Genomic DNA, 10,208 nt, shown 5'->3' on the forward strand with positions numbered 1-10,208 from the left:
GTATGAAACGAGACATCTCCGACTTTGTTTCGAGATGTTTAATATGTCAACAAGTGAAAGCGGAACATCAAGTGCCTTCAGGGTTACTTCAGCCGATCATGATACCCGAGTGGAAATGGGACCGAGTCACAATGGACTTTGTGTCCGGACTGCCATTGTCCACAAGTAAGAAGGATGCGATTTGGGTTGTTGTTGATAGGCTGACTAAGTCGGCTAACTTTATCCCCGTGCGTACGGATCTTTCATTGGATAAACTAGCCGAATTGTATGTCTCTCAGATTGTGAGATTACATGGAGTACCTATTTCTATCGTGTCGGATAGAGATCCGAGATTCACCTCACGATTTTGGAAGAAATTGCAAGAAGCTTTGGGTACCAAGCTGCATTTTAGCACCGCTTTTCACCCCCAAACCGATGGTCAATCCGAGCGAATAATTCAGATACTTGAGGATATGTTGAGATGTTGCATCCTCGAGTTCAGTAGTTCATGGGAACGGTATTTACCTTTGATTGAATTCGCTTACAACAATAGTTTTCAATCAAGTATTAAGATGGCACCTTATGAGGCTTTGTACGGTCGTAAATGCCGTACGCCATTGTTTTGGACCGAGCTTGGTGAAAGTAAAATTTTCGGAGTTGATTTGATTAAAGATGCCGAACAAAAAGTAAAGGTAATCCGCGAAAGTCTGAAGGTAGCCACAGATCGTCAAAAATCGTATGCGGATTTAAAACGAAAGGACATTGAATATCAAGTGGGAGATAAAGTGTTTCTTAAAGTGTCACCTTGGAAGAAGGTACTCAGATTTGGCCGTAAAGGCAAGTTGAGCCCGAGATTCATTGGGCCGTACGAAATTTCCGAACGAGTGGGGCCGGTTGCATATAGATTGATTTTGCCCCCTGAACTTGGAAGGATGCACGATGTCTTCCATGTTTCAATGCTTCGACGTTATAGATCCGATCCGTCACATGTGATTAATCCCTCAGAAGTTGAAATTCAATCTGACTTGAGCTATGAAGAAGAATCGATTCGTATCCTAGCTCGTGAAGTGAAAGAGTTGTGAAATAAAAGGGTTCCGTTGGTTAAGGTGTTGTGGCTCAAACACGGGATCGAGGAAGCAACCTGGGAACCCGAGAGCTCGATGAAAGAACGATATCCAAACCTATTTACCGGTAAGATTTTCGAGGACGAAAATTTCTTAAGTGAGGGAGAGTTGTGACAGCCCAAAATTGACCCTAGTCGGGAAGTGGTTTCGGGACCGCTAAACCGAGTCACTGAAAGGTTTGAATGTGATGTTTATTGTCTAGAATATGTAATCATGAATGTGTGAAAATTTCAAGCTTCGATTTAGTCGATTGCATGTGAATTTAGTCAATAGGACTTATACGAGAAAATTTTAAAATGTGATAGGTCAATGCATGAGGACTTATTAGTGCATGTGGAAGAAAAAGGGGACTTGCATGTCAAATTCCCCCTCCCTAATATGTAGTGGCCGGCCATGCTATGGGTGGAAACATGTCACCAACATGTTGTGTTAGTGATGTATGGTAAGGAAAATAAAATAATAAGCATGATAATTAAATAATGAAAGGAAGGGTGATGAAAAAAAAAAGAAAAAAAAATAATAATGGTCTCATGCATACACCCCATTGCCGTGAGCTAAAGGAAGGAAAAAGAAAGGTTTTGGTTCATCCTTTTTCAACCTCTTTTGACCGAAAATCCTAAGGAAGAGGATTAGGAGGAAGTTTGGCCATGCATGTAACTAGATTGAGGTATGTTTAATGTTATTCTTTGAGATTCATGTATATTTTAAGTTGTAAGTTCAAAATCTACCTAGCCATGGTTCAAACTTTGTTAAATGATGGAGATGACATTCGGCCATGAATGTTACGTTCTTGGTTGGTATTTTGATGTCTTTGGTGATGAGGTAAGGAGATGGTTGACTTTGGGTGTTTAATAAAAGGGTTTGGATGTGAGAGTGTGTAAGAAGTAGAAATGAGGAGTCTTAGCAACTCCATGAAGGTTCGGCCATGGTAGTTTGAGGATTAGAGATTTTATTTCTTGTTAAAAATTTGATGAATCCTAGTGTGTGAAGTGTTTGAACCAACTAAGGATTAATAGATGCATGGGTACAAAGTAGAAAGAATCGGCTACTATGGTTGACACCAATGCCGAATGTAAAGATGTTATAGTAAATAATGTATGTGATTTGAGTTGATAATGTGAAAAAGGATAATTAGATGTATTATAAATGATATAAAGATTTTATAAATTATTTTGGTTAGGTGTGTGTATGATTAAGTATATTCGGTAATATACTTAAAGTGAGTACTTGATATTATATGGGAGTATGTATATTCGGCCACATGAGTAAATATATATATGATGTTAAATTTGATTATGTATAATGGGCATTAAGATGTGGAACTTAAGAAATGTGGTCATATGTGGAATTACATGATGTTATAGTTGACATTGTACACACATACATCCATTCGGCCATCAACATGAGTAATTAGTGAGGATGGTTGCCGAATATACAAACATACATAAGCATGTGTAATTGAATTATGAATGTTTAACAAGATGGTTAAACTAGTGAATTATTGATTAAGCTCAAGGAGCTAAAGGAGGAGAATCAAGCAAAGGCAAAGAAAAGATCACTGAGTAGCCGAGTTGGAACCGTCTTACCCAACACAAGGTAAGTCATTAAGCATGTAGTTGGTATTATTTCAAATGGTCATAATGTTTATGTATTGATGCTGAATGGAATGAATAAATATACATATATATATATGCATGTACGTATGTGATGATGAAATTGTTGAATGAAAAGAAAAGAGGTAAGATTTACTGAGTTGTTGATCTCGGCACTAAACGTGCGGGTATAACCATTTATGACCATGAGATTGGCGCTAAGTGCGCGGGATTAAATTGTACAGCACTAAGTGTGCGATTTGACTATGTTGCACTAAGTGTGCGAAATGAATATGATGCACTAAGTGTGCGAATTGACCATGCGGCACTAAGTGTGCGAGTTTGACTATGTAGCACTAAGTGTGCGATTTGATTACGTAGCACTAAGTGTGCGAGTTGATTATATAGCACTGAGTGTGCGGACTCAATATACATTCGTGAATCATTATGGACACTATGTGTGCGACACTATTGAGTCGATCGCGGACAGCGGATCGGGTAAGTGTCTTGAGTACATGGCTAATAGGTGCTATGCTTATACTTGGTGTTGAGCTCGGTAAGTTTGAACCTATGTGACAAATATACTTGAAGTCACGTACATAAAATTTATCATAGGATGGGTGAAAGGCCGTTTAGTCGTTTGATTGTAACGAAAATAAATTGATTTATGAAAATGCTTCAATGTCCTATTGATGAGTATATGGAATGTGAATGCATGAGTTGATATGAAACTGAATCGATAGGTTGGAGGAACTATGGTATGGTTCGGTATGGATGGAGTAAATTGTCTCGTTCCATTTTGTTTCCTCTTGTGATAATGTTATTGATGGATGGTAGTGCATTGCTTATGACTTACTGAGTTATAAATTCACTCGGTGTTTCCTTGTCACCCATTATAGGTTGCTTGGACTCATCTATTTTTTTTGCGGGGTCAGGCCGTCATCGAAGTCATCACACCGGATAGCAAGTTTTGGTACTTTCTTCTTAGTTGGCTTAGAAGAACATTTTGGCATGTATAAGCTATTACGTTGTGTTTGAACTTTGGCATGTAAACTTTAAGCCATGCGAAAATGGCACGAATGTTCGATTGAGTTGGATCAAGGGTAGGCATGAAATGGACCTAGTTACTTTCGTAACAGATGCTGGCAGCAGCAGTGTCATGAGATTGAAAAATCACTAAAAATAGTAGGAGTGGAATTAATTGATGTATAAATTATGTAATCGAAGCTCGATGAGTCTGTTTTCATGAGGAAGTAACAAAAAGATCATATGGGCAGTATATTAAGAGATAATCAGATTTTTGTGGGACAGGGCCAGAACGGTTTCTGGATTCCCTGCTCCGACTTTGGAAATTCATTATAAATTAAACAGAGATAATTAGGGGTCGTACCATATATGTACAGATTCCTCTTTGAGTCTAGTTTTCATAGAAACAAACGGCATCAGTATTGAAGCCCCGTGCAGGGAGATATCCAAGTCGTAATGGGCAAAGGTCAGTGTAGTCGACCCCTGCAACATGGGAGACTTTGACTAATAAACTGTACTAATTGGCCCGACCAAAAATTCTAGAAAAAAATACATAGATGGGCACATGAGTCTAGTTTCTGGGAAAAATTACGAAACTGATTTTTGAGTTACGAAACTCAAGATATGATTTTTAAAACGACTAGTACACAGATTGGGCAGTGTCTGGAAAATAAATTTTATAAGGGGTTAAAGTCAGTTAACACCTCGTGTTCGACTCCGGTGTCGGTTTCGGGTTCGGGGTGTTACAACCATAACTTCATGTCTTAAATTATTATTATCTAATGCACATGTTGCTTCCCACCAACATCATGGTCGACCACTATACATAAAATGGGGAGTTTGACATGCAAATCCTCCCATTTTACACTACAAATTATTTGCCCACTACAATTTGGCCTATAGCATTTTCAGAAATTTTCACGTAGGTCCTATTTCATAATTTTACTCTCAAATAACAAAATCAAAGCATGAAATTTTCACACATGCACTTTCACATATAATAAACATAGAGTATAGCATTTAATTATTTCTGTGACTCGGTTTTGTGATCCCGAAACCACTTTCCGACTAGGGCCAAATTAGGGCTGTCACAATTAATCACAGAAACTTCGCAGATATAAATTCACATATCATAGACACAGAAAATTATATTAAATATTTTTTCAAAATCAGTTACGTGGTCTCAAAACCACTGTTCTGACTAGGGTCTAAATTGGACTGTTACAACTAATCTCATGCAAACATAAGAATGGGTAGACCCCGGATCAATTAAAGAAACAACAGAAATATCTTGAAGAGAAAAAGTACCCGTAATCACATCTGGTGAAGATGCCTCTTCGCGAGCGTGAATGGCATAAGTTCTCGTAGGCACTCGGCCCTCGGACCTCACAGTTGAATCTCTAGGAGCACCTTTACTACTAGCCTCACTACCTAGGTTCTTCTGTGGTCTACCCCTCGAAGTAGCACTATTCGCCCTCATATCATGCTTTTTCTCTCTGTCATCTAATTCTGGGTAGTTCCGGATAAAGTGGTCTAGTGATCCACATTTGTAGCAACCCTACTAATTCCCTTGGCACTCACCGAAATGACGCCTACCACATTGTGAACACTCTGGCCTATTTGGTCGAACACTACCAACACTTGCAATAGAAGTGGTTTGAGCTTTCGACGTCGTGTGATAATTGTTCTTGCTCTTGGTGGAGAACCCCACTGACGCGTTTGATCAGGTAGGAAGCTCTCTTGATCTATTAGATAAGGTCTGCTATGATTTCCCCATCTGTCTTTTCCTTGAGTCTCGGGACTTGATGTTAGCTTTTCTTTTCTCTTTGGCCAATTCCTCGACCTTACATGCTCTCTCCACGAGCACCACAAATTCCCTCAATTCTAAGATGCCAACTAATAATCGGATGTCTTTGTTCAATTGGTCCTCAAATCTCTTGCACATGATGGCTTCGGTAGATACGCACTCCTTAGCGTATTTGCTGAGCCTCACGAACTCACGCTCATACTCTGTTACTATCTTTCGGCCTTGCTTTAGATCGAGAAATTCTTTCCTCTTTTGGTCGATGAACCTCTGACTAATGTACTTCTTTCAAAATTCTTCCTGAAAGAATCCCCAAGTTACTCGCTCTCTCGGTACGACTAACATGAGAGTGTTCCACCATTGATAAGCCGAATCTCGCAGGAGTGACACTACGCACTTCATGCACTCTTCGGGTGTGCTTGATAGTTCATCAAATACCCTAATGGTATTTTCTAGCCAAAACTCTAACCTCTCCGAGTCATCATCAATATTCGCCCAGAATTCCTCGACCCCTTGTTTATGGATTTTGCCCACTGGAGGTTTCTCTCTTCTAGCCGTCTCTGCTATTTGAAGAGCTATATGGACGGGTTGAGGAATTGGGGGAGGTGGAGGAGGTGGAGTCTTCGGATTCACACGAATAAACTCCAAATATCATGTGTCCATCATGTGGAGGTAAACTTCTCTAGCTCTTCCACCCTGACTCATTGTCACAGGCCCACTGTCTACTGGCGCGGACCCTTCAGCGGGAGCTGGTGCATTACTCTCACGTCATCTGCCGTAGCTACATTAGGATCCATTTACTATATAAATAAAAACACAATTTATCTTATCAAGAGTCGTCACACTATCAATATACAGTTATAGCATGTATAGCTAGACTCGTATTCACACTAGGTTAGTCCTAGAACTAACTAAATCATAGCTCTAATACCACTAAATGTAACACCCCACACCTATGCCCTACGCCGGGACGGAATACAAGGCGTTACTAAATTAAACACATGTATTCAAATGTTTTGAGTTACCAAGACTTGATCAAATGTGAAACTCTTTCGAACTTTGTTTAAGCTCCTTAATGTCGGCCTACGACACCTCAAACTATCATTGGATACCATTCGGAACCAACTCGGGTCCTTAAACTGACCTAATAAAAATGACTCTTGAAACTTGGCACATGCCTGTGTGGAAAGGCAACACGCCCGTATGGTCATTATAACATGGTCATGCTGATGGCCCGTGTGACACACACGACCTAAGTATCTAGGGACACGCCCGTGTCCCATGCCCGTGTGAATTAAATTCTAAATTCGAACCTACAGGGGTTTTCACACGGCCTGACACACGCTCATGTCTATGGCCCCTGTCCCTCACACGACCATGACACGCCTATGTTCTAGCCCATGTCTGAAAACCTTGACATTCTATTTCTGACATTAGCATCCAATAAGTGGCACACGGCCAAGGCACATGCCTATGGACAGAGGCCGTGTCTTCCACACAGCTGAGACATACGGCCGTAGAGACCGTATGTTTACTGCCATACATTCTAACTTGTAAATTTTATATGTAGGGGACACGCGGTTGAACAACATGCCCATAGGGCTGACTGTGTGTCACACACGTCCTAGACACACATCCGTGTGTGTACTTGTGTAGACAATATAAGGCTATCTACCAAGCCCTTGCCACCCTGAAACACAATCTATCATCAACTAACATATCAAGTCTAACTTAATATGATTTCTCAACCAAACAACCATAGCTAAGGCCTATATATACATTTATTATATTCAACCATGCCAATAATTTCCCATTCATGAAAGACTATCTTGCATTCATATATAAACTTTCAATATTAGCCATTTTTCATGGCCCTATACAAAATGAATCAAATGCTAAAGTAAGCCAACACTTTGGCCAATTAACAATGACACAAAACTCAATAGTCAGAGTCCTATACATGCCATAATCAAAATAAAAGTTCTAACTATACCAATTGCTTCAGATGATAGTGTGACCGATGCCTCCGATATTCGATGATCCTCGAGCTAAATAGGCAGCACTATAAGAAAATGGAGAAGAGAGGAAGTAAGTATAAAGCTTAGTAAGTTGCATGCAAATAAATATAACGGCAACTTTACCATTCATCATCAGGCTCATAATATAAAAGTAGGCATAAGCACAACTTACTCATCATTATCCAATACAATTCACATAGCATATATTGAGCTCACATCTTACACATTTCAAATAGGTACTGTACCACTCACAACAAGGTTATACTTTTCTCATTTAACTTTATCTGTAACTCTCACCATTGAACCATTTGGAATGCTATCGAATATTCATTAAGCCTCAAACATAGGGTATAATGCTGATGCCATGTCCTAGACATGGTCTTACACTGACTTATCCATCAAGCGATGCCATGTCCCAGACATGGTCTTACACTGACTATCGAAATCGAGGCCAACGCCATGTCCCAGACATGGTCTTACACTAGCTCTCACATATCCGTGCTGATGCCATGTCCTAGACATAGTCTTACACTGACACGTCTCGTAGCCGATGTTTGTCCCAGACATGTCTTACACTGGCTTACATCTCGAGGCCGATGCATGTCCCAAACATGTCTTACACTAGCTCTCGTCTCAATACCGATGCCATGTCCTAGACATGGTCTTACACTGGCTCTCATAATATGGCTGATACATGTCCCAGACATGTCTTACACTAGCACACAAATAACCCAAATGTCATGGCATGAATATCCAATTTATTTCCTAAGGTTCAATCGGGAGTTTTACTATCTCAATATTCATCATACATAATCATTTCCACAAAAAAATTATACTATATCAATTCAAATACAAATAATAACAATGTATTTGTATTATTTACATACAATTTACTTCGGATTGCAAAATGTAGACGACTAGTTCGGCTTAGTCCACTTGTCATGCTTTTTACAGGTCTAAGTCCGAATTTTGTAATTCTTGATCTGAAATGATAGAAATTCATTCATTTCATCAGCATACAGATCTAGACACTTGAAAATTCATAATTGGGCAAAAAGACCATTTTGCCTTTAGACTTTCACAAAATGACCATTTTACCCCTGTGTAACACCCCGTACCCGAGACCGTTGCCGCAGTCAGACACGAGGGGTTCACAGACTAAATTCGGTTACTATCGCAGTCCATTTTAAAAATTTCCAGACAGTTGGCTAACTGTGTCGCTGTCACCTTAAAAATCATATCTTGAGTTTCATAACTCGAAAACCAGTTTCATCATTTTTTCCTGAAACTAGACTCATATGTCCATCTACATATTTTTTTCTAGAATTTTTGGTCAGGCCAATTAGTACAGTTTATTAGTTAAAGTCTCCCCTGTTACAGGGATCGATTACACTGATCTTTGCGCATTACGACTTGGATATATCCCTGTACAGGGCTTCAATACTGATGTCGTTTGTTTCTATAGAAACTAGACTCAGAGAGGAATCTATACATATATGGCATGACTCCTAATTATCTCTGGTTAATTTATAATGAATTTCCAAATTCGGAACAGGGAATCCAGAAACCGTTCTGGCCCTGTCTCACGAGAACCTGAATATCTCTTAGCATACTGTCCATATGATCATTTCGTTACTTTCCTATGAAAATAGATTCATCAAGGTTCGTTTACATAATTTATTCACTATTTAATTCTATTCCTATTATTTTAGTGATTTTCCAAATCTACATCACTGCTGCTGTCAGCATCTGCCTTTAAGGTAACTTTACCTATTTCATAGTTTCCATGATTCAACTAGCCCTTTTAGCATAAATAGCACAAATTATGATAGTGATTAACCATTCCCATGGCCAATCCTTGTTAAGCATATTCACACATCTCAATAACCATATCCATACCAAATGATTATAACATTATGCTCAAACATATATAAGCCATTTTCGCATGACTATCCAAAATTATACAAATCCAAAGGGTACATGACCAACAACAAAAGGGTAGTACTATACATGCCATTTTCAGAGTTCAGCCAAAAGTGTACCAAAAGGGATTTGATAGTGTGGGCGACTTCGACTTCAATAATCCCGAGTCCGATAGCTGACGAACCAAAATCTATAAAACAAAGATTCAAAGAACGGAGTAAGCATTTAATGCTTAGTAAGTTTTAAGCAAGACAAAGTGTTCTCAATCACTATTATTGGTCATTCATTTCAACTGTTCGATGAAGTTAATCTAGAGCTTCATCTCGATCTATAATATCATTAAACGCAACACTTGGCTACCACATATATACTTTCGAATAATAATGACCTAGATGGTCAAATATTTCCAAAGCACATTCTCACATTTGGAGTTATAATATTAATCACATTTACCTACCTCTTTGATACTGATAATTCACCTCAAAATCACTCCACCGATGAGTAAGTAATACGTACCTGAACATCTTGAATACATAATACTTATTTGATGGTAACTTAATGCAGATACTCAATATCAAAGTCTTACTTGAATCCTAGCATTTAGCCGTCGGGTCTTTAAAGCTCGGATATAGTACGAGCACGAAGCTTACGGACATTAATCAGTGATAAATTCTCGCATAAAGCCTGCGGGGTTTTAACCCAGATATAGTACTGACACAAATGCCCTTTGGGACTTATCACA

Source organism: Gossypium hirsutum, chromosome A08, assembly GCF_007990345.1.
Source record: "Gossypium hirsutum isolate 1008001.06 chromosome A08, Gossypium_hirsutum_v2.1, whole genome shotgun sequence".
Taxonomy (NCBI): Eukaryota; Viridiplantae; Streptophyta; class Magnoliopsida; order Malvales; family Malvaceae; genus Gossypium; species Gossypium hirsutum.